Source organism: Rhinolophus sinicus, chromosome 1 (genome assembly GCF_057876585.1).
Source record: "Rhinolophus sinicus isolate RSI-liver-muscle chromosome 1, RSI-T2T, whole genome shotgun sequence".
In the NCBI taxonomy this organism is placed as follows: Eukaryota; Metazoa; Chordata; class Mammalia; order Chiroptera; family Rhinolophidae; genus Rhinolophus; species Rhinolophus sinicus.
This window is the reverse complement of record NC_142501.1, coordinates 147,780,652-147,793,858: the sequence shown is the minus strand read 5'-3', so window position 1 is coordinate 147,793,858 and position 13,207 is coordinate 147,780,652.

Here is a 13,207-nt window from a genome sequence, read left to right as displayed (position 1 = left end):
AAACTTCAAGTCATATGCTTAGGTTAAATTGATACCTGACTGGAAGTGCCCCTATTTACTTGACAGAAGCAAGTGCATTCTCTCTGGGAAAACAAACGCCTTTATTCTAGGACCCGTGAAATTCCTACAAATATTGTTTTAGCCGCTTATGATTTAAAAAAAAATGAATGTACATAAACATGGTACCACTGCATAACCCAGTTGTAACAAAAGATCAACGAAGCAGTCTGACATGTTATTCAGGGATTTAGATTATCAGCCACAGATTAATTTTTAATAATTCCATACTATATTGACAGAAACAAAACTGACTTTTCAGAAATAGTATACTATGAAACTTTAGCTCATAGAAGTGAACAAGAATCAAACAATTTCTAGAACATCAGAAGACTAATGGAAGTTAAAACAAAAGGTCCAGGTGTTAACAGCAGCATAGACTTTGCTAAGGAGGCAATTGGAAAGCTGGAAGACAGGTCAGAAGCAATTACCCAGACACCAGAGAGAGAGATTCAAAAAGAAAATATTGGAGAAATGTTAAGAAATATGGACCATACAATTTATTATTATATATTAATTTATTTTATATATTCTATATATTATAATATATGATATATATTATAATATACACATTATATATATTATATATAATATATATTAATAAATTTAATAATATATATAATAATACATTTTATGGTCCATATGGTCATATACATATATATATGAATTGTTGGTGAAAAGTTCAGGTGATCTAACTTTGTCATGCAGTCTTTTCAGCACTTCCAAATAGTAAACTTGGGTAACTGTGTGTCCAGCTGGTACAAATTCATAATGAACAATCCCTCTGATAGCAAAAGAATGTTAGCAACATCTGTGCAACAAGTTCGGGAACTTAATTGTTTGACTTTGTTTATGTGCATGTGTATGCTGAAAAGCCTAAGTGAAAAAGTTAGACGACCTGAACTTTTTGCCAACAATTCATGGCTCTTGCATCACGACAATGCACCAGCTCACAGGGCACTGTCTGTGAGGAAGTTTTAGCCTGTAAACAAATAACTGTATTGGAACACCCTCCCTATTAACCTGATCTGGTCCCCAATGACTTCTGTCTTTACCTGAAAATAAAGGAAATACTGAAAGGAAGACATTTTGATGATATTCAGGACATCAAGGGTAATAAAACGACAGCTCCGATGGCCATTCCAGAAAAAGAGTTCCAAAAGTGCTTTGAAGGGTGGACTAGGCACTGGTGTTGGTGCATAGCTTCCCAAGGGGAGTGCTTTGAAGGTGACTGTAGTGATATTCAGCAATGAGTTATGTAGCACGTTTTCTAGGATGAGTTTGTGAACTTTATTGTCCAAACATTATATATATATATATATATATATATATATATATATATATATATATATATATATATAAAACAAATGTTGAGAGCAAATAGGACAAATGCAATGTTAAAGATATAATGAAAAGAAAGTAACATTTTCAGACCACAAACTGAGTTTATTACAAGCAAATAATTACTAAGAAAAATTATAGTGACTGTTTTAGATAGAAGGAAGATAATCACAGAAACAAGAAAATTAAAGAATTAAAGTTATTTTACATGGAAAGAATGTGATGCAAAAAAAGCAAACAGCAAAAATCTGGAAAACATGAAGGTAAATCTATGAATGAAAATATATGTTTGGTGTTTAAAACAGTGTTGCATGCTAATGTGCATTAGAGAATTTGCATATAATTTGAGAGGAAGGCAAGTGAAGTTAAATTGCTTGATAACTTTTCTTGTTCAGGAGGAGGATAAAGTTGTTCATTAACTGTGACTTTGATAATTTAAAAAGGCACGGTGTGATTTCTAGAGTTACTATGTAATTACTAAAACAATAGAAATAACTTTCATAACAAGTAAAGAGGAAGCAATGGAATCATAAAATGTAATCAATTTGAAAGAAGGTAAGAAGGTAGAGAAAAAGAAATGAAGAGAAAGCACAAAATGAGTTATTTTTAATTTAAATAAACACATTGATAATAATAAACATAAATTGACCAATGCTTAGTGAAAATTTAAAGACTCATCTACTTGGGGGAAATCTATATATTGTGGAAAAGAGATATATGTAAAATATAAAGATAATGAAAAAAATGAGAGTAAAATGCAGGAAAAAATAGAAGCCATGTAACCATGTAACTGAATCCTACCTCTGTTGTTTCTTTTTCACTCTCTCCTTGATATTCATCCAGTTTTCTAAAATCTACATATGCTTTTATTATTTGTAGAAAGACATTTTAATACTTTCCATACACTATTTACTTCACTAATATAAACAGTGTGCCCATTATTAAAGTGAAATAACTTGTTTAACACAACTCCTAACAAAAGAGGACGGAGTCAAACGGAATAATAATAACTATGCCAGATGTGCCTAGCACCTTCCCTACCCCTCCAGATCTATGGTCCACTCTATGGGCTATTAAGAGGCTGACTATGTGCACTACCTGCCCCTCTCTCTGGCCCTCTGATTGCAGACTGTGCCTGCAGCACAGAAAACACCAAATGGAGATCAGACAAGGAAAGAGGGCCAGGATTGCCTCAGGGTTGCCATTTCCCCATCAAAGGGCCACTGCTCCTCTCCAAGCAGCCTTCTCCACACACATCCCCCTCCCTTATTTTTGTCATGTGGAAGCATGTTAATTTTGAGCTGCTGTTCCCAGCCGAATGGCACTGCACTGTCCTTTCACGTTTTCTCACACTTGCCCACAGCTTTTGTGTGTATGTCCTTAAAACAATTATCTTGAAATTATCCATCTTGGATGTGCCATCTGTTTCTAGCCAAATGTTTTCTTGCAAATGACTGGGCCTCCTGAAAACTATTTAACTCCTAGTAGTTGGAGTCTTGGTGATCAATCAGCCCCATGTTTGCTGAGAAGATTCACCATCTGGGCTCTCATTTTAGTATAGAGAGTTAGAAGGTCAATTACACTTGCACATGAATTCTAAATTTGAGTATTACCACTATTCCAAGCACATGTGTTTTCCAAACAATTTTAATTCTTTTTAAAAATGTTTCTATGTTAAAATTAAGTAAAAAAGGAATTAAAATTCGTATATATCAAAGATCAACATTTAGTAAGATTCTGGAAAAAAGATTTGCCATGTAAGTACTCAAATTAATTAAGTGATCAGACGCATAAGATGGGGAAAATATGGGTCCAGAGAAAAGAAAACAATGAGAAAAAGAAAGGATTCTAAGTACAGAAGGAAAGAAAGAAGTGTTTAATACAAGGTAACGAAAATCAATAGGAAAGACTATTGAAGATGGAGAGATGCTTTGAACAATAGTGAATAATTTAAAGCACGAACAAATTAAGAAGAGATTAATTTTTCCTCCAGTTCAACATCATTAGTATTAAAAAGGTATAATGAAGTGGTCACCAAGGCAGTTCTACTAATTAATTATGAATAGGACTAATTCTGATTGGGAAAATTTTATTTTATTTTTATTAGATAATTTAGAAACAAGTAAGTTACCACGTACTTATAAGTAAAAGATACACCAAGGACTTCTTGCTCTGATTTGAAAAACCAAAAAAAGATTTCCTTTTGGAACCTGTATTGATAGGCTTTTATACTTCACAAACACTTTCAGGAATTTAAATTTGAAGACAAACCTAACAAACTGGAACAAAATAATAAATGTCATGGTTTTCATTATTTTTTTTTTCTTTCTGTATATAGAAGAAAAGCAATTTGATTATTTCATGTAGTTAAATCTAGGATAAATACAATAATTTAACAACTACATGAAAATTAGCAATCTGAGACTTAGTATTTTGAAAAAATATTATCCAAAAGTTGATAATATAGTGAACAAAATAGATACTTAAAAAGTACTTTTTCTTAAGTAGTCGTAAGGACATACATTTGACATCGCTAGCATTTGAATAAATCAGCCCCAAACAGAAACAGCTATGTACCTGCTACACTCATGTGAGGCCACAGTGAACCATGATGCCAAATATTATTTTCCAATCACGCATCCATTTCATCAAGTAATAGGCAGGGTGATTCCTGGGGATAAATTCTGTACATGAGATTTTAAAAAGTGTTCTTATCAAAATATTTAGAGAAAATATAGCCTGGTCACATTACATTTAAAAGTATGTCTCCTGCCAAGGCTAGCTTCAACAATTTTGGAAAATTTTTAAGGTAATTAAGAACAATTACATGACATTTAAAGGAGTCTCTAGATAAGGGCCAGTAAGGATACTTTGTCTCAAAATATTAAAACACATTCATGCAAAAATGTTTCCTGTGTATGTGTGTTTGTGTGTACACCTTCATTTGTGCACACTTGCACACACTCTTGTCTGAATCAATGGAGGAAGGAATTGATTAGTAAAAAGGAATGTGAATACTAAATATACAAAGCAAGAAAATGAAAGAAAATCAATAATTTGGTATTCTGTTTTTTCATTGTCATGAATTTCAAAGTTCTTTTATTTACAAATATGTTATGTAGAAATCTTATGTGTCCCTTCCATTTTTCACAAATATGTTATGTAGAAATCTTATGTGTTCTTTCCATTTTTCATTATTGAAGTTCCATTGGTCAACTTCAATAATTTATCATTTAGTGTATACAAAATCTCACCTCTCAGGGACAGGTTTGCCAAAAATAATTTCTATACTTAAATAACTAAAACATGTTACGCATAACGAATGAGGGTAATTCCTTTACAGATTAAAGTCAAAGAAATGGTATTGATAATGAAGGCCATCTTGGTTGCAGCGTATTTTGCCAAAGACGTTAAGAAAATAAACAAACAGTAACTGTATGTCTGCTAATATGTCCTGAATTCTGACTCATTGTCATCACCTCAGCCCCTCCTTATCTTCTTGTGAAAAATGAAAAATAAATTAGACACAGAAAATACAGATTCTTCATTCTTGTTGCAGTTAATATTTGCTCAGCTGAGGATACCATAGTTATTGAATGTGTTCAAACTAGGCAAGGGAAAGGCAGAAAAGTAAATTCATACTATGGACATGAGTGCTAATGCAGTCTGGATCCACAAAGCCAGACGCAGCTAAACTAATGCACATAATTAGATAAATAAACATGAGATGACGGGGACTTTAGAGTTCAACAGGTGAGGTGCCTGTGCCAGTGTCTTAAACCAAAAATCAGCAAACACTTTCTGCAAAGCGCCAGTGTTCTAGACGTTCTGGGGCATACAATTTGTGTTGTAACTTCTCAACTCTGCTGTTGTAGCACGGAAGCAGCCATAGAGACTATGAGAACAAATGAACGTTTTATTTTGTTGTGTTTTGTTTTTCTCCCAATAAAACTATTTATTGGAAGTGAGACAGATTTGGCTTATGGGCCATGGTTTTCTTCTGCCCCAATTATTAAAGTTTTAAAGGACGAATACTCAGAATTTGGCTCTAGGAGTTATGTGTGATCTACTCTGACATAGTTCTCTTTTAACTTGAATTTGCACTAGATGTTGACAACATGGGAAACCAATCCTTTCAGAAAATAATCCTAAAGGTGATGAAATGTTTACTGATATAACAATGGCAATGAAACACATTTGGTATTTGGTATACAGAGACTGGATATTAGGAAAGATACAGAATCTTGAGAATTCTGTAGGTTGCATTCTGACTTGAAGAGTGTGATTCAAATTGATGCCTCAAAATAGTACTGTATGTGCTTTACATTTTCAGAATCACTAATTAATGATGACAATTGCAAGAGCTAAATCTATGACCTTCATTTAAGTTTTCTTGGAGAAAGGAAGCTATGATAACTTGCTGCCTCTAGAGACACAGTGCAATGTCCCAATAAACTTGGGTATGCTAGGCCAAGTTTTCTGAGACGTTTGTTTGTTTGTTTCCCTAAATAGATACCATATACACAATTATAAATTTGTTCTCAACTGCTATTGATGACCATTTATGGCTACTTAGACCAACGGAAAGTTTAACACAACACAGATTACTGAAAGCTCAAGTAATACATAAAATGTGATCATCAATTATGGCTTTCCCTTACTTAAAACCTATTTAGTAAGAAGTGGTAATATGAATAAATGATTGTTAAAATCACACGAATCTACTTTTATAATGGCTAAGATACAAAACCTGATATTATGAAATGTCATATTAATCTATAATAATACAGTCAGTGCTATTATTCATTAAGTTGACTAATATTTGATGAGAACTTACTATGAGTTAGGCAGTGGGCTAATTATTGCAAAAATCAATGAGATTTGGCAGAAAATGTTCCTCCACCATGGACCTTTAACTGGAAAACATCCCTTTAACTATTATATTTAGTGATTATATGTTATGATAATGTATAAAGTGATTATACGTTAAGAGAAATACTATAAAAAATTTAAAAAGATTACGTTTGAGAATAATTTATATCATTAAAAGAATTTAATCTTAAAGATAAAATGATTACAGCCAATCTAAGAGTAATGAAAAGAGAATTAAAGACAAAGAAAGAATAAGAAAAGTCCATATACAGAATTCTTCAGAATATATCTTGTCATGTTTAAGAAATAAAATGAAGACAATTAGCCAGAGGAATTAAGGAGGAAAGAAATGAGTTTGGGGAGCTACCTACGGATTAGATAAATCACTCTGAGTCTCATAAGTCATATTAAGGTACATTTTAGAATCACATGTGCTATTATGGAAGAAATGAATTGTGAGTATGGGAGCAAGGGGGAATCATAAGAAATACTCAGTAATAGCAGGCAACAGTCAAGGTAAGAGATGAGTAGACTTGAGTTATGTATTTGGAGACAGAATCAACAGGACCTGCTGATGATTTTAATGTGGAATTTAATGAAAAGAGAGGAATCAGGTTTGTCAGGTTTTAGACTTAAGAGGTGAATCCCATTGACTGAAATAAAGTTAAATGGAACATAAAAGTGTTGTCAAGAAATTCTAGAATACAATTTGGAGATATAAAGTAAGTTCAGAGAAGAGATATGGGGCTGGAGACTTGAGAGTCACTAGTAGTGTATTTGATGTAAACTGACCTCCAAAGAAGAAGAGAATAGGGAGGAGAATATTCCTAAAGAATAACATTTAGACATCATTTCGAGTAGGAGTCAGCATGGAAAAATCACATAAGTATATATTTCAAGAGAGAAAAAACAGTCTATTGCATCAAATACTGCCCGAATGTTGAGGAAATTGGGGGCAGAGAAGTGTCAACTGGGTTTGACAACAGACAGTTTATTGGTGATTAAAAAATCAGTTTTAGAAAGTTAGTGTTGCTAAAAACCAGAATTAAGTAAACAGAAGAGAAATTGGACATTCTTTGTTAAACAGGAAATTCAATACACACATTTATTTTCATTCCTGGAAACACTGCTATATGGTAGTAAAGGATTTAAAAAGCCATTGACTCCAAATGATAAAATGAATAAGAAATTAAATAACAATAGAATAAAATATTATAAATGAAAACAAACAATGGTAATTGTGTTACACTGGATAATGTTAAAACTTTTACAGAGTAGCTGAGGTGAAAATTATTTAGATTTAATATATATATGTACATATATATGTATATATGTATATATACATATATATAAATTTCACTCTTTATTATTTGATTAGGCTTAATTTCCATAATTTAAATTATTTTATTGCAAGATTAATACAGCTTATTTGAATCCCCATGAACATGTCTAATTGTGGGATCGTGAACCAGAACACTTCATCAGTTTCTTTGCCTTTTGTGTATAGGTCATGTAAGCTGCTGGATTAGGGGTTGTAAACTGAAATGGCTAGAATCCAAGCAGGTCATAGGGCTATGGTCAATGGTGCCGGCTTCCCTTCTACTTAGAGCAGCCATTAGTCAACTATGTCTGTTGATACCAGACATAAGTACAGGCGCAACCTTGCCAGGTCTTCCTGTTTTTTAAGAGAAACTGAATCAATGTTTTGTTTTGTTTTTGATGGAAATTTATCAGCTCAGAGAGTGGTTCTGCAAAGCACCCTTTGAAGAGGATGGAAAGACAAGTTACGGACTGGGAGAAAATATTTGTTCACCGCGTGTGTGATAAAAGACTAGTGTCTACAGTAGGAACCTTCAGAATGCAATAGGAAAAAACCCAAATAGAAAAGGGGCAATATATTTGAACAAACATGTTACTGGAAAAGATATGCAGATGGAAAATGAGCATATGAAAAGATGTTTAGCATCATTAGCCATTAAGGGAATGAAAATTCTGCCTATCAGAATAGCTAAAATAATTTTAAAAGTATCAATAATACGTAATGCTGGTAAGGATACAAAGAAACTGGATCACACATATATTCCTGGTGGAACTGTAAACTGTTAAAGCCACTCTGGAAATTGATTTGGTACTTTCACACACACACACACACACACACACACATACACACACGTATATATGTATACATATATATGTAACACACACACATATATATATATATATATATATATATATATATATATATATGAATTACCATATGACTCAGCAACTAAACTCTTGAGCATTTATCTGAGTGAAATTAAAAAAACAAAAACATATATTCAAGCAAAACTCTGGGCACAAATGTTTAGAGCAGTTTTATTTGTAATAGCTAAAAACTAAAAACAAACTCAATATCTTTCAATGAGTCAATGGTTAAACAAACTACGGTACCTTCGTGCCATGGAATACCACACAGCACTAAGAAGGAAGATACTACTAATAAAACACAACAACTTGGGTCTCAAAGCAATTGTGTGAGGTATATTTTAATATGAAAAAGGCAATTTGCCCAATCTTATTACCTAACAGAGAGGGCTTTCAGAAAAGGAGCTCTATACATGCAACAAAGAGAGCCTGATCCCTTTCATAAAGTTACATTTTTATATATGGATGAGCCCAACAAAAATACTCAGATACTTGGCAAAAATCGCTGATATAGAATACTAAGAACAAAACAAGTAAAATGAAACAATAAAAGCAACAGCCAGAACCAAAAATTCAGTGGTAAAATAACTATAACTAATACATGTTACATATAATTAATTATTACATGTAATGCGTGTGCATACAACAGAAAGTAATACTATATAAAGGAATATATAGGAAGCACCTAAAAGCTCTTGCAATTCAAGTGTTTAAAAAAATATAAAAGAGAAACATTGGTATCAGTGCTGTGTTTGAGGCAACTGTACCAGCCCATGAGAGCCACTTATTAAAACTTTATGAAACTTTATGAGCTGTGGTTAAACATTAAGTTATAAACTTATAGTTAAATAAATCATATTTTAAAAGATATTCTAAACTCATCACTTCCTAATTATTTTATTATATTTTACTGTTATTTATTTATGTTTTTGATGTTATTTATATCAATTGTATCAGTATATAGGAAATTCTATAAATACTGAATTATTACACATCCCTTTCCACAAAACCACTCATTGATCTCAGCTTGGTAGCTTGAAATTGGCCAGAGTGGTAATATGTATCACAGAAATTAGCAAACAGTTTAAATCTTGGCCAGATTTATTATTTTGTGGAATATCTAGATTTTTTTTTTAAGATTGATAGAATGTTAAAAATGTATGTTACACTTAAAATTTGCTACGTTTTTACATTATGAATAGCATGAAAATTTGAGAAACTATTCTTCTAGTATTTGAAAAGAATTGTCCAATTCAACAGAGAAGTAGCTCATGTCATTGACGAATGAGTGAGCTTCCCAACATATGTCTTTACTGTTTTACTTTTGTATAATTGATTAAAGTCAATGAATATATCAAACGGCATTCATATCAGAACAATGTTCTATGAATTGCAATCACAGATTTGATACAGATAAAAGAATTCTGCAAAAATCAGTTGAAAGCCTTCTGTGAGAATTGATACTATTTGGAATTCAAAATTAAGAGTATTTTATATTTTATTATTTGTAAGTTCCATAATATATGTCCTTTATATCAGTAAAGGTTATATCAAACATGCCTACACATCTACATGCATACATTTTGCCACAGAGCCAGTTGTTAGATATTTACCAGCATGACATAATTTGTAATGGAAAGATGTCTAAAAAATTATACAAAACAGTATGAAAGGTGGGGGAGAGGAGATTAAAATGTCTGAAAAAAATATGAAAAAAAATTAATGCTCAGTCCTGGAGATTGAATAGCTATAGGATTTCTAGAGAGAGAAAAAGGAAAGGAGCAGATTATTAAAAACATAAAAGAAGACTATTTTTCAGAAGTGATTGGATCAACTTAGAGCTCAGTGAAATGAATTCTAAAAGATATACACCAAAATGCATAAACCAGAAATGTCAGAACATCAGGGTAAAGAGTAGTTGCTGAGAACTTCCACAGAAAGGAAAGAATAACCAAAGATCACAATATGAAGGAATACAAATCAAAACCATATTAACTTTTAAAGGCATTAAAAATAATGCCTTTAAAATTCTGATGAAATTTAGAATATGCACTAAATTATCCATTAACTCTAAAGATACTCCAGACATGTAGCATTTAAAGAACTTCCTCCTGTGTACCTTTCCCCAGAAGCTTCTGGAGCTTTGTTCCACAAAAATGTACAGTTGAGAAACAGGAAGATGATACATACAGGAAACAGATCCAATAGAAAAGAGGACAAAGAAATTTTCCTGAATAACAGAAAACAAATCCCCAGAAAGACATCTGTTGGACATACCTGTAGAGCTACTGATATTGTTGGGAGCAGGAGGATGGATAATTCTAGGAAGCATATTACCAGGAATCAAACAAAAACAAAAACCTGATTAAAGCTTTTGACTATTTTGAGAAAACTTTTATGACTTTATTAGAGAGTTGGGAGAAAACCTACCTGTAACACATACAAAACTAAGTGAAAATAAATTAAGCTTTTATGAACACTAGAAAAAATACAAAGGAATACAAGAAAGGAAATGCAATCAAAATATACTATGTGGTTGAAATTACAACTGCAAATTAAAGTAATAATAATGATTTAACCAAAACATGATATCGTATCCATATCTGCATTTAAGTACAACATACCCAAAATGTCATTTATTTTCCACATTTTTCCCATTTTAATTTTAGAGCGTCACTTTCCATTGTGTCTTTTCAGAAAGGCAATAAAATCACCCATAAAATGATGATGTTGTAGAACATATTAATTTTCCCAAACTTTACATTATACACATGACCCTAAAACAATTTAAACAAATGCATTGTGCTGAATGAATGCTCTGAAATCTGGCCTGATTAGATCTGACAGCTGTGGTCACATTTCCCCTTAAGACCATGCCACACCAGGAGGTAATAGCTAATCTTAACAAAGAGCCAAAGGCAGAACAAATATTTTTTAAAGCTTAAAAAACAAGCCAACAGCCCACATTGTTTCTTTAGTGTATAAGGGAAAAAGAAATAACTTCCTTCAGTAACAATGTGATTTAGGGTCTCATCTTGATACTATTTAAAACAATTTTAACTACATTGTATAGGAGGAGGATGGCAGGAGTGTACTCCAAAAATCATCCTATATGATATTAAGGAGCTAGAAGTTGTACCCTCAAATATTAAGGTTTACCACCAGGAAGACACTAACTTTAAAACAGCAATGCCTCTCAGACTTGCTGGATTCATAGGGTTGGCTTTTGCTCTTCTCACACTGACCATTTTATATAGTCTGATAGCTTATTCTTTGATGAACAACGTTTTCTCTGACAAGCTTTGGATTCCTCTAAGAGATTGGAATGATTTAGTGTAGAAGAGACTAGTGCTTTGCTGCCCTAAAGAAAGAAAGATGCAGATGTGAATGACCTTAAAGGTCTTTGTCCATATCGGCTTCTCCCACCCCCCACCTTTTATTCCTGCAGGTGGAAAATCAGTCATGTCTACACAAATCCCAATTCCATTAACCTTTCAGTTACCTCTGAGATATTGTTTTACTAAGGTCTCTAACATTATATATGCCAAGAATTGACTGGCATGTCCTTTATAAGTCTTTCTTGTAATATCTTGACTATTTCACATAGTTCATAGTTCAGTTACCTGAGAATATTAAAGTGCAGTACAATTTTTATTTCTGGAATTAATGCCTGAACTTGAGGTTTACTGGCGTGACAAAGAGGAGCAAAAGCACACTCTCTCACACACACACTTTGTATTGCGTCCTTGTATGTTATGTTCTTTTAAAATTCTCCATGTTTAAAGTTCATAGAAGACAATAAAAACAAAGGCAATACTACCCCAAAACTCTCCTGGGAATCACAGGAAGATGCGTAAATTGAGCCCTAATACTAGGCAGCACACTATAGCAAATATTGTGTTTCCCCGAAAAAAAGTCCTAGCCGGAAAAATCAGCTCTAATGCGTCTTTTGGAGAAATATTAATATAAGACCTGGTCTTAATTTACTATAAGACCGGGTTTTTATAATATAGTATAATATAATATAATATAATATAATATAATATAATATAATATAATATAATATAATGTAATGTAATGTAATGTAATGTAATGTAATGTAATATAACGTAATGTAATGTAACGTAACGTAATGTAATATAATATAAAACAATACAATACCGGGTCTTATATTAATTTTTGCTCTAAAAGACGCATTAGAGCTGATTGCCCGGCTAGGTCTTATTTTTGGGGAAATATGGTAAAAATGAGGATTCTAGAAACTGGATCGCTTAGCTCCCATCTTAACTTCACTTTTTAATAACATGTTGCCTTGGGAATATAACAACATTTCTGTGTGTTGGTCTCCACGAATATAAATGAGAATAAGCCTGTTTAATATAGTTATGATAATTCAATGAGTTGATAGTTGCCTAGAAAATACTAGGCACTTACTAAATAGTATCTGTAATTATATTTAATTATGTATTACCAAAATAATTGATGAAATTATTGTAACATTTTTGATCATGGATAATAATGATCAATTATTAAAGGGCAAAAAGTAAATAGACTAGAAACCAAAATGCATTTTGAGAATAATTTAGAATAACTAATAATATTTCTTAAAATACATTAACCCTTTAGAATATCATGATATTCTATTACTACATAGATTACAGAACTCTAAAACTACTGGATTATAGAATATATGCATATCAGTCACTCAATAAATGATTTATTTAATTGTAATGGAAGGAGTGGAATGGAT